Genomic DNA, 18,188 nt, shown 5'->3' with positions numbered 1-18,188 from the left:
GTGGAAGGGCAGGTGTGAGGGGCGAGGGAGATCATCCATGTAAATTTATAGCAGAAAGACTGGCAGGAGTAAGGACTGAGTGTTGGTTCCTGTCTGTGTGGTCATAATGCTCTTCAAAGAAAAGGATTTGAAAATAAGGATGATCATTAGAAATGGTGGGCCAGGCTGTCCTAAGTGATTTTCAGATTCTTCTGGAGAGATGCCCTGACAGGAGAGTGACTTGGGAAAGCTTCCTTTAGCAGTCATTAGCAGACCGTTTAGTGAAAGGAAATAGCAACTCGCTCAATAATTCAGTCTTCCTGAAGTGTGTAATTCATGTGAGAGCATAGCTGGCCTAGTGTTTTCTTAGGACAATAGGGCATAAATCCCTAGACAAATGTGTGGCTTCGGTCCCAACCTGCGCTTTACTTCTGATCCTTAACACTGCGAACTTGCTGCATAGTTCATCTTGCAGATTTTTCCCTCTATGGGAACATGTCACTGCAGCGAATGGTCACTAAATTTGCACCCAATAATTCAAAGTTCCTAACCTGCCTCCTGACTCAGCAGGTGCCCAAGAAAATTTAACAATCAGATTGATAAAATTGGTAGCCAGTAGTACATTTCTAGTCAGAACTTGCCCTGTTCCCTTCTTCCCTCCTGTTTGTCCCTGGGCTCCCTGACTCATCAAATAGCACCTCATCCAGGGTATGGAGAACCAGAATTGGGGCTTCCTTTTCACCCTCCCTGACATCCCTCCTGTGACCCTTGGGGTCCCTCTCTTGTTATGGCCTCAGGGTGTCCTCCATCTCCCATATGAACCATCGTGGCAGTCTTCTGACTTGACCTTGATCTCATCTTCTTTCCAGCCTCCCAATCCCCAACCCTGATTTAAAATGAAACTCTAGAGCCCTTACCTACTTCTCCAGTGTGGATTTTCTCTCCTCTCTTCTCCATCCCATCCCCACTGGCAAGCCTTACGCATGACTCTGTGACCTACTGGTCCCTGTGTAAACTCTGCACATCCTTTGTCAAGGCACCTTCCTGTGTCAAGGTGCCTCCCTCACCTTGTTAGTTACCACTCTTCTCTCCCTGGCAGACTGACTTCCCTGGGGCAGAGGCACCATCCTGTGGATAGTGTCCCAACACCTTCTGTAGTGCAGCAAATATATGTTTGCTGATCATAAAAACAGCTGCCATGAATGGAGGTGCTCATGTATTGCCCCAGCCTTTTCATATAGTCTCACAACCACCCTGTGGAGTGAGCATCATTGCACATACAATTATAGGTCAGGAAACAGGTCTGTACAGCTTGCCAAAGATATATCACAGTGTAAAGTGTCAGGGCCAAGAGGCTAATAACTCATATTACACATATTACATAAGATTCTTTTCTGTAGAGATGGACTCTACAATCCTAGGTGCCACTTCATTATGAGTTAGGTAGTTGAGCCCCCGTCTGGAGATCTATCAGCTGCTTCCCACTAGGTTTCTTAATTCAAGGATTGAGGGGGCCCTAGGATCTGAGGGACTCCATCAGTTTTATCCAAACTGTCATCTGAGGATAGAGAGAAGGTCACCTTTGCTTTAATATTTTTACAGTTGGTGGTGGAATCCCCAAAAGGTCCAGAACTGCTAATATAATATGATTTATATGGAAACTAGAACACAGAAAGTAGGATTTTTTTCAAAGGCCAGATGACTAGTTTACAAATTAATGTCTAGAACCACAACCCTTTTGTAAAGTAGGGGTTGTTTTGATAACTTTCTTCTTTTTTTAAATTATAGTTGATTTACAATGTTGTTCCAATTTCTGCTGTATTCTTTTTTCTTTTTTAAATTAAAGTATAGTTGATTTACAGTGTTGTGTTTTGATAACTTTCAAGTTTGAAGGAGTAAATGAATGAAAATGACTCACTCTAGAGACTAGGTTTTTTTTTTTTTTTTCTTTTTAAAAAGTAATTTTCTTTAGACTTTGTAAACAGTCATTCCTTTGACCTCTTAAAACTGCCGCTCTGTTATAGACTGAATGTTTATGGTCCCTCCCCCCTCCCCAAATTCGTATGTTGAAGCCCTAACCCCCGGTGTGATGGTATTTGGAGGCGGGGCCCTAAGGAGGCAGGTTTAGATGAACCTTGACCTTGATATTGCCAGCCTCCAGAACCCGGAGAAATGAATGCTTGTTGTTAAACCACAGTCTATGGTATTTTGTTACTGCAGCCTTAGCTTACCAAGACCCACTTGTTCCCTTCTCCAACCTGAGGGCCTATCTTAAGTTGTTTATATATATGAAGAAAAACACTGGGGAAAACAAAACCAAAAACATATAGTACATTTTAAATGTTGTCACTGATTTGGAGTCCCATTAATTTTCTTCAAGTAAGTGTGTTTATTTGGTTCTGCCTAGGAATATGTGATCACCTTCCCTAACCAAAGTAGGATATTATGTATCCTTTCTTCTCCACCCATACCCCCAGTTAAATGTTCTTGTCTTGGGCAGGGGTTGAGCTGTTGTTGATTAGTGCTGAATTTGTTTTTGGTTTTGGCGGTACCTGTGGCACCCAGGAGTTCCCGAGGACTTCTGGCATACAGGTCAAATCTGAGCTACTGTAGTGATAATGCCAGATCCTTAACCTGCTGAGCTACAGGGGAACGTCCTAAATTTGCATTTTTTAAAGGAGCTCGTACTCATATGGGCTCCACCTGGTTGATAGCTAGATTTCTGAGCCTAAGGGGAAAGATCACTTTGTCTGTCTCTGCAACCTATCATGATGTCTTAATAAACACATTGATGCTCATGAAAGACATGTTGTTAAACAGTCATAGATGCCATTTTACTGCCAAATTCTCCTAAAATTTTCACCCAGTTGACTTCTCCATGAAAGATATCTTGCAAGTTCTATACACAAATAGATTTTCTTTCTTTCTCCTTAACTGTGTCCCTAATTTTCATTCTCGGACCTGTCAGTGTCTCTCCGTAGGTGATCCGGCTGTAGGTGGGCACCTAATTGACTTCATCCTCATTTGATCACTGGCTTCCCTTCATTTCGTTATAGCAGAATGGCTTTTATGACAGCTTGGAGTTGAATATTGGTACTTGGGGAGAATTTAAATGAAGGGGAAATCTTGTTATTAAGCCAGTCAGAATATTCAGTTACATCGATATGACTTGCTGAAATACTTGGCATTCTACTAAATATAATCACCTCAGGGCCTAATTCTCAGTATTTCACTTTTAATGGTTATCATGAGGGGTTTAAACACAGTGGCACAGTTGTTGAAAGTAGCACTTGTTGAAAAGGGGAAAAGCTTTGCTAAGGAGAGACCTGATCTTGCTGGAGAATTTCCAGAGAGGGTGACACAAGTCCCTGCAACCTTTTCTGGTTGGTGTCTGTGCCATGGGGAGCAGTGGGCGTTGCAGTCCCCTTCCTGTGAAGAGCCCCTGAAGGCCAACTGCCACCCACTGTGCACAAACCCCAGTAAACTTGGAATCACATAACAACAGGACTCTTCCACCTTATTTTTTCTTTTCGGCCTCCCCATGGCATATGGAGTTCCCAGGCCAGAGTTCAGATCTGAGCTGTAATTGTGACCTAAGCTGAAGTTGCAGCAGCACCAGATCTTTAACCCACTGTGCTGGGCTGGGGATCAAACCTGCATCCCAGTGCTCCCAAGACACCACCAATCCCTTTGCACCACAGCAGGAACTCCAGGACTCCTCTACTTTTTGAGTGCTTCTTAACCACTTTCTGTTTTTCCATGGATTGACAGGAAAAACGTCCCCAAAGATACCAGAAAGCAGTTTTTATTTTTCATAAAGCAGTAAGCATTTATTGATCTTTTTCATTATTAGAAAACATCTAGAGGCTGACAACTGAAAACTGTTGGTACCTAAAGTTTTCTTCATTCCACGTATGGGGATGGAGAGTGACAAAGAAATAATGGAGTGCAGGAACTTCTTATTTACACCAAAAGGAATAAGAGATGTCCAGATTTATCCCCGTCATCTATGCCTGCTCATCCACGGTTCTGTAAAATGGGACTTCGCATTCATAATTCTGACTCCGAAATACTTTAGGGTCATAGAATGCCCCCACCTCATCAAAGATTCAGTTTTATTCAGGAAGATTTTCTTTGATATATTTAGTGATTTTCTTGCCCTCTGAAAACTGGCCTTGAAGTGAGTCAGAACATTAGGCTGATCAGTGTCCCCCTCTCCTGAGAGGCCTGAGTAAATAAGTGTTTGCTGGGAAGCCAAATTAGACAGCGGGAAAATTAAAATCATGAAAACTCCAGCATTTAGGTGAAGGGTTAAGCTGTCATGAATGAGGTCCTAGTTCACACCATGCCTTTCCAACAGGAACTTTCTTTTACAGTTACAAATGCCAAAAAGTCACAATTGTTTGTCAGTGGAAGATAGCGGGGTCGGGGGGGTTGTGTTTGAATTTTTAAAAAATCGGAGACTTAGCCTTGTGTATTAATTTGTTTTACTCACTTTTGTGGCCTTTTAAAAGAAAATGTAACTTGTTATTTTGTGGTAATTCCAGATTCATAACCAGTTATAGGAAACAACACAGAGAATCCAGATCCCAAGTATCCAGATCAGAGTATACCCAATCCTCCTCCCCTCCTACTTGCTAGTGTGGTACAGAGCTGTATTTTGGGTACCACAGCCAGGTTCTGACATTGTTTAGAAGATACAGGATGTTTCTATCAGCACATGTTGTGCATTTATAGCCGCATCTGCTTCCTTCCTGTCTTCTCACCATCTCTGACCCCTGGCAACCACTAATCTTTTCTCCATCTCTGTAATTTTTGTCGTTTCAAAAGTGTTATATAAATGGCATGGCTTTTTTTCCACTCAGCTTAAGTCTCAAGAGGTCCATCCAGGTTGTTACATGTATCAGAAGTTTGCTGAGGTAGATTCCAGGGTGTGGATGTGCCACAGCTGGTTTAATCATTCACCTGCTGAAGAACATCTTGGTTGTTTCCAGTTTGGGGCTATTACAGGTTTTTTGGTGCTGTAAGCATTGACATACAGGTTTTTTAGTGTGAATGTTACGTCTTTATTTCTCTGGAATAAATAAATGCCCAGTAACTGTCTTAATGATGGCACACTCTTTAATTGTATACTGTGCCGTAATTTATTTAGCAAGTTACCTTTAGATGGTATTTAAAGCTTCCACCTCTCCATTTTTCTGCTCCTGTATCACTGATGACAATCTTAATGCCCATCTGTTTTTATTTCCTTAGTATAAAGATTTCTACAAGTGAGCTTGAGCTTGAGTAGGCAAAGTTTTTTTTTTTTTAAGTATCTCTCGTTTTTCAAGTTTATTTTTAATTTTTTTAAGTGCATCTAATTCCAGAGCATTTTCACTACCTCAAAAACCCCATACACATCAGCAATTACTTCCCATCCTCCCTTTCCCAGCCCCTGGCAGCCGCTAATGTACTTTCTATCTTTATAGATTTGCCTATTCTGGACATTTCTTACAAAATGGAATCGTATAATACGTGACCTATCATGTTCATCTGTGTTGTAGCCTGAATCAATACTTCATTCCTTTTTATGGTTGAAAAACATTCCATTGTTTGGCTGTATGTATTCACCTTTTACTTCTTCATTAGTTGGTGGGCTTTTGGGTTGTCCTCCCCCCCTTTTTTTGTAAGTAAATATTTTGTAAGTAAATTATTTTGTTGTAAATAATGCTGCTGTGAATATCTTGTGTGCAGGTTTTTACGTGCACATGTCTTCATTTCTTTTGGGCACATACCTGGGAGTAGAATTGTCAGGTCATATGGTTGCTCTGCATTTCCCTGTTTTAGGACCTGCCAAACAATTTTCCACAGCAGATGTACTGCTTGACAACCCCACCAGCACCGTATGAGTGTTCCAGTTTCTCCATATCCTTAGTGGCAACTGTTAGTGTCTGTCAGTGGTTATAGTTGTCCTATATGGCTCTCCTTTTTTTTTTTTTTTTTTTTTTTGGTCTTTTTAGAGCTGCACCCGTGGCATACGGAAGTTCCCAGGCTAGAGGTCAAATAGGAGCTGCAGCTGCTGGCCTACATTGCAGTCATAGCAATGCCAGATCTGAGCCACCTCTGCCACCTATACCACAGTTCACGGCTGGATCCTTAACCGACTGAGCATGGCCAGGGATCAAACCCGATATTGATCAGGTTGGTTCCCGCTGAGCCACAGTGGGAACTCCTGTATGACTCTGAAAGATCAAGGAGCAGAGCTGTTGGATCAGTGCTGCCTTACTGATAGGTGGCCACCTGACCTCCTAGGTATGGAACCCCCTCAGGCACTACTAATGTTTGGTTCCTACGGTGTCTTCAGGCTGTCGCTAAGCTTCTGAAGAGAAAGAGGAGATTGTGACCTCCCTGTGCCTTGTTCCAGAGCACCTGACTTGGGTTATTCCAGGACCCAGGAGGCTTGGGGAGTGGGAAGGGGATTTGCTTACCCATCCTTCATGAATCTATTGCAGAAACTCTTAGGCTGAAAATTTTCCTTGCTAGCCTGTATCATAAGAGCAGTTGTGTCATTCTTTGACAGAAAAAAAGAAACAAAAAACCCCTAGTCTTTCATGGATATTGTGAGATAAGACTAGAAAGACTGTGGTTTTCATTTTCATAGGTGACATTTCAGAACTCACTGCAAATTATAAGCTGCCCAAATCATTGCTTTAAAATGTACTTTTGTTTTTTCTTAAGATTTTAATTTTTTTCTATTATAGTTGATTTACAGGGTTCTGTCAATTTCTACAGCAAATTAACCCAGTCATAATATACATATACACTCTTTTTCTTACATTATCCTCCATCATGTTCCATCACAAGTGACTAGATATAGTTCCCTGTGCTATATAGCAGGATCTCATTGCTTAACCATTCCAAAGGCAATAGTTTGCATCTATTAACCCCAGATTCCCAGGCCATCCCACTCCCTCCCCTTTCCCCTCAGCAACCACAAGTCTGTTCTCCAAGTCCAAGAGTTTGTTTCTTTTCTGTAGATAGGTTTATTTGTGCTGTATATTGGAGTCCATATATAAGCGATTATCATATGGTATTTGTCTTTCTCTTTCTGACTTCACTTAGTATGAGAGTTTCTAGTTCCTATCCATGTTACTGCAAATGCATTGTTTTTTTCTTTTTGATTATTCCATTGTGTATATACACCACCTCTTAATCTCTTCATCTGTTGATGGACATTTAGGTTGTTTCCATGTCTTGGTTATGGTGAATAGTGCTGCAGTGGACATAGAGGTGCATGTGTCTTTTTGATTGAAAGTTTTGTCCAGATATATGCCCAAGAGTGGGATTGCTGGGTCATATGGTAGTTCTATATTTAGTTTTCTGAGGAACCTCCATACTGTTTACCATAGTGGTTGCACCAATTTATATTCCCTCCAATGGTGAAGGTGAAGGAGGGTTCCCTTTTCTCCACATCCTCTCCAGCATTTGTTATTTGTTGACCTGTTAACAATGGCCATTCTGACTGGTGTGAGGTGTACCTCATTGTAGTTTTGATTTGCATTTCTCTAATAATTAGTGATGTGAAGCATTTTTTCATGCTCCTGTTGGCCATCTATAGATCGTCTTTGGAGAAATGTCTATTCAGGTCTCCTACCCTTTTTTCAGTTGGGTTGTTGGTTTTTTGTTGTTGAGTTGTGTAAGTTGGGTGTATAGTTTAGAGATTAAGCCCTTGTCAGTTACATCATTTGAAACTATTTTCTCCCATTCTGTAGGTTGTCATTTTTTTTTTTTTTATGGTTTCCTTTGCTATGCAAAAGCTTGTAAGTTTGATTAGGTCCCATTGGTTTATTTTTGTTTCTATTTCTGTTGCCTTGAGAGACTGACCTAAGAAAACATTTGTAAGGTTGATGTCCGAATGTTTTGGCTATGTTCTCTTCCAGGAGTTTTATGGTGTCTTGACTTATGTTTAAGTTTTTAAGCCATTTTGTGCATGGTGTGAGGATGTGTTCCAGTTTCCTTGATTTACATGCAGCTGTCCAGTTTTCCCAGCACCATTTGCAAAAGAGACTGTCTTTTTCCCATTTGATATTCTTGCCTCTTTTGTCAAAAATTGATTGACCATAGGTGTCTGGGTTTATTTCTGGGTTCTTTTTTCTGTTCCATTGGTCTGTATGTCTGTTTTTGTACAAGTACCACACTGTCTTGATTACTGTGGCTTTATGATATTGTCTGAAGTCTGGGAGAGTTTTGGTTTTTGTTTCGCAGGATTGCTTTGGCAATTCTGGGTGTCTTTTATGGTTCCATATAAATTTTTGGATTATTTGTTCTAGTTATATAGAAAATGTCATGGGTAATTTGACAGGGATTGCATTGAATCTGTGATTGCTTTTGGGCATGGCCATTTTGACAATATTTATTTTTTCCAACCCAGGAGCATGGAATATCTTTCCATTTCTTTGAATCCCCTTTAATTTCCTTGAGTAATGTTTTATAGTTCTCAGCATGTAAGTCTTACACCTCCTTAGTCAGGTTTATTCCTAGGTATTTAATTTTGGGGGGATTTTAAAAGGTACTCTTGAAAAGTCGTCATTAAAAATGTGTGATGGTTGGCAAAGAGTACAAGGTTTGGACGTAGTAGGGTAACTCTTCACAGTGTACCTGGGACCTAATTTTTTTTCCACCTGATTTTGAATCCTAGGAAACCAAGTTCCTGTACACTTTGCCACCCCAAGTCATGTAAACCTGCAGATAACAAAACAGACCTGTTTATTGCTTGACCAAGTTACTTAAAATCTCTGAACCTTAGTTTCCTCATTTAGAAAATAGGGATAATTCCTTATTGAGTCTTTGAAAATCTAGGTATGTAATAGATAATAAATGTTGGATCCCTGCCTGTTCAGGCTAGTAATGGAATTGTTCTATTCTTTTCATAACCAAGTTCTGTATTTTAGATAATAAATCCTTTTCATTTCCTGCCCAGTTCCAATTAAATCAGGGCGAGGTGTGTTTAGTTTTTAGGGCCATACTTCTATCTGGTGCCTTGGTTGAGTGTAGTAACCAGAAGGAAAGCCAGCAAGGGAAAGGTGAGTTGGCCTTGAAGAAACCCCTCTAACTCCACTGACCTGTTAATTTAGTCTACTGCTAAGTAACAGATGCCTGCCTTATTCAGCAGCTTAAAACAGCAAACGTTTATTATGCCACAGAGTCTGAGTGACAGATAGGAGGCCCAGAGAGGCTTAGCTGAGTGGCTTTGGCTCAGCATCTGTGATGAGGTGGCCGTGCCTGCAGTCACCAGCAGGTTCTTGGCAGAGGCCTCAGTTTCTTTCTGCCTCAGCCTCCCCGGGGGATGGCTTGTGGCAGGGCAGCTGGCATCCCCTCCAGCTAGTGCTCAGAGAAATACACAGACCACAGTGAAAGTCACAGTGTCTTGTATGACCTAATCCTAGAAGTGACATGCCACCCTCTTTGCTTTGTTCGGCTGGCCACACACACAACCCTGGTTCAGTTCAGGAGAGGGTGGTTGGGTCCATCTTAGAGGCTGCCTTCCACAGATGTCAAATTTACGTGAAGACCCTGATCCTCTAATCCAGGGGATGAAGCTCTTGGCCAGTGTCTGGGATCTTCCCACATCCCCACTTGCCTCCATCTGAGCAGTATGTGCAGTTGGCTGTGGTCAAGCATGTGTCCTGAGTTAGGGGGCAGCAGCCACTCAGTGGTACCCACACCACCCGAGCTCAATATGACCAGGCACGTGGTTCCTAAATCCCTTCAGTGTTGGAATGGCTGCTGGGGGTTACAGGGAGCAGATAGTCCTGCCCTCCACCAAGCTTTATAGACCTGCCCACCACTGACGCCTGGCCAGGGGAAGTGCTGACAGGTGAAGAGGTCCCTGCTACAGTTGGGGGTATTTATGTAACAATGTTCCAGAGTGGGCAAAGGGCTTATGTACTTAGTGCATGATGGCTGTTTGTTATGTGTACTATGTAACACCATGTTTTACATGCTAGGACTGATCCCTAACTTAATGGGGCTTTGTTTCAGCTTAAGAGACCATTCCCCTGCCCACCAGCTAGTGGAGTTTGAGCAAACAGGGAATTGTAACTGAATTTGTACGAATGAAAAACATTTTGTCCTTGACCACTGTCCTAGTCTAGACCCTGTCATTGTGATACAATATATGGATACTGCCTGTAGCAGATTTCATTAGAGTCCAAAAGCAGTGGTTTTCAAAGGAGGCTGCTCATTAACATTACCTAAGGAACATTTCCCAAAAAATCAAATTTCTCAGCCTCTTGACTACTGAGAGTCATTTTCTAGAGGCAGGTCCCTGAAATCTTTTTTCTGTAGCTTTTAGGTTAATCTGAGATGTGGATGGATTGGAGAACTCGTCGATGTGAATGAAACTCTGAAAGGCATGAAGACATTCATTCATTGATTCCTTCACTTATTCATGGTTTCAGCAAGTAATCAGCAGTCTGGCAGGCACAGATCCAGGCTCTGAAGCTACAGATGGGAACATTAGAGGTTCTCCCCTTAAAGAGCTTGGAGTTTAATGGGGATTGTGAACAAATGAGCACATAATTACAGTGTACTGATAATCACAACAGCGAAAAAATAAGCCTGTAATTTTATCACTGATTCAGATATAGTGGGAATGATGATGAGCATATGAAAATGAGGCCAAGAAGAATGGCCCCCCCTTTTTCCACTGACTTCCCAAATAGGTCTTAATTATGGAGATTTCTAAGGTCTCTGTTACCAAGCATCATAGGTAATAAATACAGTTGGTTTTTTAAAAATCGAAGTATAGTTAATTTACAATATTATATTAGTTTCAGGTATACAACAAAGCGATTCAGTTTTGTATGTATGCACATATTTTTTTTTATTATTTTCTGTTATAGGTTATTACAAGATAGTGAATATTGTTCCCTGTGTTAGTGAATCCTTGTTGCTTGTCTATTTTATGTGTAGTAGTATCTTTTAATCCCATAGTCCTAATCTGTCCCTCTCCCGTTCCCCTTTTCCCCTTTGGTAATCATAAGTTTGTTTTCTATATTTTTGAGTCTGTTTCTATTTTGTAAATAAGTTCATTTGTATTTTTTTTTAGATTCTACATATATGTGATGATAGTACATGTTATTTGTCTTTTCTCTGTTTGGACTTACTTAACTTAGCATGAAAATTTCTAGGTCTATCCGTGTTGCTGCACATGGCAATGTTTCATTCCCTTTTATGGGTGAGTAATATTCCATGTGAATATAACCAGTCTTAGTTTTGGTTTTTAACCTGATAGTTTTATTTAAAATTAATTCTGCATCTTATTCTCATGGATAAGGTTATGTGAACTCAAAGCCACCAATATATATTGTCATCACCCTCATTACAATAATCATGTGTAGATGCCCCTTGAAAAGCCGTATGGGGCATTTTAGGAGACCTGGTTCAAACTTTGGCTCCACCGAGGCTTTGTGACCTTTGACACCTTGGCCACCTCTGCAGTTTAGTAAATGAATGAATTCATTGGACATCTATTGTATGCTAATTGCTAAGAGTACAAAAGGCATGCAGATATAGACTGACTGCTGCTCTGTTCTGAGGATGGTATGAACACTGATCTTTTCTCTTTTTTTTGTCTTTTTAGGGCCGCGCCTGCGGCATACGGAGGTTCCCAGGCTAGGGGTTTAATCGGAGCTGTAGCTGCCAGCCTACGCCACAGCCACATCAAGGCAGGATCCGAGCTGCATCTGCGACCTACACCACAGCTCACGGCAATGCTGGATCCTTAAACCACTCAGCAAGGCCAGGGATCGAATCCGCAACCTCATGGTTCCTAGTCGGATTCGTTAACTACTGGGCCACGAAAGGAACTCCTGATCTTTTCTTCCACTCAGAGGTCAGTGGCCAGTATCCCCTTAACAGTGCAGAGAATTCATCTAGAGACTCTCAAAAAGCCCCCAGATTCACAAGTACCACATACTTCATTCAAAATAGAGAATAACAGAGCTGTAAGGTATGGATGTGGGAAGATTTCGTTGCCCATGGACTTTGCAGGGAATGCCAGTCTATGACTTTTGTAAAACTCATGAGCATTGAATGTGAAATTGGTCAGTGCCAAAGGTCTCTGTAATGATGACAGTAATACAAGTATGTTGCATCTGTTGTGTGCATGCACAATTCTAAATATTTTACATATATTGTTAACTCATTTAATAATCCTGTGGGGGAGGCACTATCATCACCCTTCTTCTACAGGTGAGGAAGCTAAGGTCACACAGCTAGTAAGTGATGGAGCAGGAGTTGGAACTGTGGCTGTCAGGCTGCAGTCTGTGCTCCTGACCACCGCTCCCTGCAGGTCATTGACCCACAGCAGTCTTTGCACACACTGCTTATGACTTTAAGTTTCAGGAGGTCAGGGTGCCCTCTGTCTGTCGCTGTCATTTTCCTAATGAGCAGTACACTGCTTAGCTAGCACATGGTAGGAGCTTGTCAACTTAGTGAATCATCTGCTTTTCCGATGACTGGTAGTGTGAAGGGCAGTCATTCTCAGCATCCCCGGGAGCACGGAAGTAAAATCAGTCACAGGATGGTCTGATCCCGGCACTGGGATCTTGTGCCTTGTCTCATCATAGCCTTGTGGGGATTAGTGAGTTGCTATCAGCAAAGCTACTATCTGCAGCCATTGGGCTTCCACCCACCAGCAAGGGGCATCCTGTGTCTAGATTAACATTATCTTCTTCCAAATGCCAGTGTGCCTCAACCCATGTCAAATGTCACTGGAATTGTTCTTCTATTTTCAATGAGAATTAAGTCATCCAAGAGTCACTGTCCACTGTGAGTCCTCCAGATGCTTGTTGGGTAAGTAGATTGGTGTGTGGGGCCTTTGTGTCCCCCTGCAAGGACGAAGGGGAGGACTTTGGTGCTGCATTTTGTTCCTCAGCTGTAAGAATTCACCTAGAAGCTACCAGAGGCCAGGGGAGTCTCTGCCTCCTAAGCTGGGCCTTGGAGAAAGGGCAAAGACAGAACGGGGAGGAAAGACCCCAGATGATCATTGAAGAACAGAGCCACTGGGTGACTTTCCACCTCTTTAGAAGAGAATGTCTTCTTCAGACACTGGTTAGAATAGTGCTTTTCAGTTAACTGGTGGCAGCCAAGGAGCCGGCGGGGGGGGGGGGGGGGGGGGGGGGGACTTCCCTTTCCACCTGTCTGATCTTATTTTTTTTTGTACAAGGTAAAATCAGAATGTTGCAGTATTTACAGTCACCCCCCACCCCCACCCCCACCCCAGCTGTCCGTTACATCTTTCACCGCAGCCCTTGCCTGCAGCAGGCGGTGCCCATTGGTGCCCTGGCTTTGCAGTGACTGGTCTGAAGCCTTTCTCACATACAGGTTGTCTGGTAGGAGAAAATGGCTTCGTCAGGGTATTAACGAGGGTTGGCCAAGTTGGCTGTTCTCTTAGAACACAGGTTAGAACACAGGGCATCTTCTTGGGGAACAGGAGTAAGCCTAGACTCCTGGGTTGTCAGAATGTGGGGACCACTCTCCATGGGGCAGATAATCACTTCTGAGCCAGGTTTTAATCTGGAGCTACCTTTTATTTAAATGCCATCATTCTAGAGGGATTCTCCTGTCAATTTGCTTTCATATCTGGACGCATGTTAGTACTTAGATGTCTTTCCCTTCAGGTCTTTATGGCAGTGTTTGATCTTTGAACATTTCTGAGCAGGTGTGGTTATTTTCCTCCTCTCATCCTAGAGCTGATTTTCTCTAACCAAGAAAAACCTTTTTAAACTCAAGAAACGGTGTTGTGACTACCACATTAAAGCACTCTTTACTGTTTTCTGTCACTGGCAGCCGACCTGAAGAATGTTCCCGTGACTGCTTGACACGAGTTGACTGTTAAGGAGATGGTGGAAAGTGGAGGGAGATTTCCTTGGGAGGTGAAAGCTCAGCTTAATTGACTCAGTTTTAGAAGAACTGTGACAATTCTAAATAAATGCAATAGGATGTGATGAGGAAGCGACCAGTAGGTAAACGTCTGCTATGGACACGTTCTTAAACCAAAAGCAGTGTGACTTGACTGATTTTTCACAGGAAAACACGCTGATTGCTCCCTGCTGCCATTGCCTTGGCAGCAAGAAAAGCTAGAGCTTGACTCTGAAGATCTTCCTGCTAAATAAGCTTTAGAGTCAGCAAATAGCCTGGTTGTGGGTTTAGGGAATTAACTTCCTTTGCTATACTCATTTTTTAAAATCTTGGTATCTTTAGGAGTTCCCATTGTGGCTCAGTGGTTAATGAATCTGACTAGTATCCGTGAGGATGAGGGGTTTGATCCCTGGCCTTGCTCAGTGGGTTAAGGATACAGCGTTGCTATGAGCTGTGCTGTAGGTTGCAGACGCGGCTCGGATCCCATGTTGCTGTGGCTGTGGTGTAGGCCAGTGGCTATAGCTCCGTGGCCTGGGAACCTCCGTATGCCGTGGGTGCAGCCCTAAAACAAAAGGACCAAAAATAATAATAATAAATAAATAAAAATGGAAATCTTGGTATCTTTAAAAACGGATTTGCCTGAAAAACCCAGTATGTTTGCTCAGCAGCTCTCTGACTTTCTCCTGCTTCAGATATAAATGGCCAAGATGACTAGTGTTTGCATCCTTATCAAGACTGATCACTTCATCTTGAGAACTGTGGTGGGAGCAGCTTACCCTGCAGTTTCTCCTTGGCCCTAGCCACCTTCCATTTTGGCCACACACACACACCCCACCAGTCACTCACAGTTTGTTGTCCCTCGGGAGCCCAGCAGAAAGGGAGGAGGGAGACTGGCTTGCCTAAAGCTTATTTCAATGTCTTTTTCAAACCTCCAGCAAGCTGTGTGTGATCCTAGATCACAGTGAGCCTAAGCGCTTGCCTGACCTCCCTCAGATGTTTCACCTGGACATGCTGCTCCTGGGCAGAGCTGACTCAGGACAGGTGGACTGTCCACTGGAGTGGAGCTCTCTCATCGGGGGGTTGGGTTTTGCCCTTTTGTGTCCTGTTTGCTCAGTATTTCCAGGTTTGCAAATTTGGGGCTTTCTCTTGAATTTAGACGTGAGGCTCACCTCAATCTTAAAATGCTTAGTAAGTGTACCAGGAATGTGCCCCAGGCCATAGAAATAATCGTTTTATTATTATTATTATTATTAATTAATTTATTTATTTATTTTGCCGCATCCACAGCACACCGAAGTTCCCAGGCTAGGGATCGAACCTGCAGCATTGCAGTGACAACACCAAATCCTTTAGCCACTCAGCAACCAGGGAACTCCCACTCGGACATTCTCTTTTAATATAATTGATAGAGAACGACCAGCTCCAGTTAAGAATTTCTTAGTTAGGTACTTAGAATGAGGCACAATTGTAACACAGTTGGATAGTTACCAAAAATACTCCAAAGTTTCATAGCGGGAAGTGACTTTCACCTGCGAGTCTTTTGTAAAACGTACATACGTATAAAAGGAATTCTTCAAAATCTGTTCTAGCTTACCTGCCTCTTTTTCTACTCTTAGCCTGTTTTCATTGTCGTCCTTTCTTGTGTGTGGCCCTTGAACTAGTGAAGATTTTTGGCTGCTGTTGGGTTTGGAATTTTCTTTAATGGATCTGATTACTGCGCAGCATGACCTGTAATTCTGGGAAGCCCCATCAGTTGATGGGTGCCAGAGACTCCTGGTTAAGGAGGGCAAGGAAGTGATGCTCCTTGATGTCAGTATAATCTGCCTCCTAGGAAGTGCTGGCCATCTCCCTTCCTGTCGTCACATCAAAGAATGCCTTATTCTTTGGCTGCACTCAGGACCAAAGCTCCTCTTGTGTGAGCCCAATGCCTGGGCTTGGTCCCTGCTGGTACAGTTGTTCAGAGCAGCTGTGTTCCCGAGGGTGACTTGGGCTATTAAGAAGTGACGTCCCTGCCCACGTGCAGCTTGGAAGATGGGGAGCCACTGCAGTCAGGCAGGCTGCAGACCTGGCTGTGTGGTCAGACAGCTCTTGCAAAGTGAGTCATGCCGTTCCATGATCCCAGATCACCAGGCAGAGCGTCAAGGGCTTTGCAGGGCTCTGTTCCTTTAGAAAAGTACAAAAGAGGACAGCATGGCCCCTGGCTGCTCAGCCAGTGCCCAGTCCACCCCACTGGGCAGGTCAGCCCAGCAAGAGGAGTGCACTTGCTGAGACCGTTTATCCTGTTGTATGCAGCAGCCAGGAAGCTGGAGAGGCCGCCACCTCCTGGGTCCCCTGCCTAGCCTGCTGGGCCATGTGCTCCTGTGCTAGGGGGATTGATTTCTGTGGACCCGGCAAGTGGGCAGAGGAGGACAGTCCGCCAGTGGCTCTGGAGCTCCAGAGTGGATGGCCAGAGCATCCCAGGCCCTGGGCCACTACCTGCAGCCAGCCCCTGCACTGCAATGAGGTCCCTGTCCCTCTGCTCTGTGGTCCCCTTCCCCGGTCGCCTTCCCCAACTGCATTTTCCAAAGTAAATTCCTGCTCTATGATCCCATCCCCTTTACCCTGCTTTACTCTTCCTTTCAAACAGTTGCTTTACCTAACATGTTTTATGTGTGCCTCTTCCTGCCCCAGCCTGGAATTTTCCTGTCTACTGCACCCATCCGAGCCTTTGTGCCTCCGTGCCTAGCACACGGCAGGTACTTGGTAAGCATGTGGCCCGGATGAGAGATGAATCTGTGGTGTCAGGGTGTGTGGCCAGCTGCACAGACCTTTGGTGGAGAAGCTTTGGCAACCTGTGTAAAAACAGACAGCCCTGCCTGAGGAGGGTGTGGGACACGTCCAGTCGTGGGCACAGACGGGGGAGAGTTTGGGGAAAGCAGCGAATGTGACCACATCCAGACCAGGACTCTCCTGGTCGGGGACCCGTGTCCCATGTTTTTTCAGCATTATGTTTAGGTTATAATGAGTAACTCTGTCTGAAAATTAGAGTTCTTGTGATTTTCTGTGTAGATTCTTTCAGAGCATATTTTGGTAGCTCTGTTTCACCTGTTCCTAAGTTTGGTTGTGAGATGTTCTGGAAGGCTAAAAGAGGAATTCTCAAGCTGAGAAGAAATGCAGTCTGAGAACAGATGTGCCTTTTTTGGCAGAAGCTGCCCATGCATGTGCTTTTGCGGAGAAGGCATGCCCTGGGGTTGCCACCTCCCGTGGGGCCCAGGACGGGGTTGGATCTGGATCATTCAGGACAGGTGGCCTATAGCAGGCTCAACAGGATCTCCATAGCCCACGTTCCACAGTCACTTTTGGGAGCTGGTGCTGAATTCAGTACTCTTGGCCTGCAGTTCTACCTTGTGTTGAGCCAGGCTGCTTTTCTGTTGCCCTGGTGTCATTGTTGTCGTCTTTGTGCCATAGGTCATTTACACCCGTTCCTGAGCCTCGGTTTTTTTCCAAGTCCTCTGATGTCCTCCCTCCAGCTCCATTCTGCAGGAATGACGCCCTTCCTGCTTTGAGCAGGTGTGTCCTGATGTTTAGAGTGCAGAACACTGTTCTTTGCTAGGACTTTTACAGCCTGATAGTCACATGTAAATGCATCATTCCAGCACCTGCTCTTTTTGCAAAGTGGGTTGGTTTTGGTGTTCAGCACCTGCCTTCTCCCCAATTATGAACATCTAGTCTGTTCCAGGCCTCCAGGCGAGCTCCTTGTGTTTATCCCTATTAGGTGAGCCTTTGTACACAGTAGGTATTTAATTGGTACATTTCGGCCTTGACTTTGGTGCTGAGGTAATGCCTCCCACTGACAAATCCTCTCCCCCACCTTCTGCCTCTGTCCCCTGGGGAGAGTTAGGATGTGCAGAGAAGGTTGTGGGCTCACGGGTGGCATTTAGTGGGCGAGGCACATGGGTGGCTGATGGCGTCCACTGAGGAGTGGAATGTGCAGCCCACATACAGCAGGAAAGCTCTAGTGGAGGGCTTGCTGTGTGCCAGGCCCTGCTCAAAGGACCTTATTAGGACTAGTGTTAAAGCATTTGTTCTTCCTAACAGCCTAAGAGGCAGTTACTTTGTTATCCCCCCACGATGTTACAGGTAGGATGTTAAATAACCTGTCCAAAGTCATATTCCTAGTAAGTGGGAAAAAATGGATTTCTAGCCCAGATCGTCTAATGCAGAGCCCAGCATTGCATCACTTAACCACTACCAACCTGTTATGCTCTTCTGCCTGCTCTCAGCCCCTAGCTTAATAGTTGATGACTTTATGTTTAACTCGACCC

The 18,188-nt window shown here is 43.8% G+C and overlaps 1 protein-coding gene across 8 annotated transcripts in view; it reads left to right on the top strand.

Moving 5' to 3' along the window:
* ELOVL5 (ELOVL fatty acid elongase 5) overlaps window positions 1-18,188 on the top strand; it is a 184,776-nt gene that overhangs the window by 137,651 nt on the left and 28,937 nt on the right. For 2 of the 8 annotated variants that reach the window (XM_021098832.2, XM_084968362.1), the window contains exon 2: window positions 17,332-17,433. The exons of the other annotated variants lie outside the window; for them this stretch is intronic. The gene's annotated coding sequence lies outside the window, so the exon portion shown is untranslated. The remainder of the gene's footprint in view (window positions 1-17,331; window positions 17,434-18,188) is intronic. 8 annotated transcript variants of the gene reach the window in all.

Source organism: Sus scrofa, chromosome 7 (genome assembly GCF_054392235.1).
Source record: "Sus scrofa isolate SSC_HxYL_T2T_F1_AM1 chromosome 7, Sscrofa_HxYL_maternal_Yorkshire_Landrace_v2.0, whole genome shotgun sequence".
Taxonomy (NCBI): Eukaryota; Metazoa; Chordata; class Mammalia; order Artiodactyla; family Suidae; genus Sus; species Sus scrofa.
The sequence above is the reverse complement of the archived record's forward strand: the minus strand, read 5'-3'. Positions and strand labels throughout refer to the sequence as shown.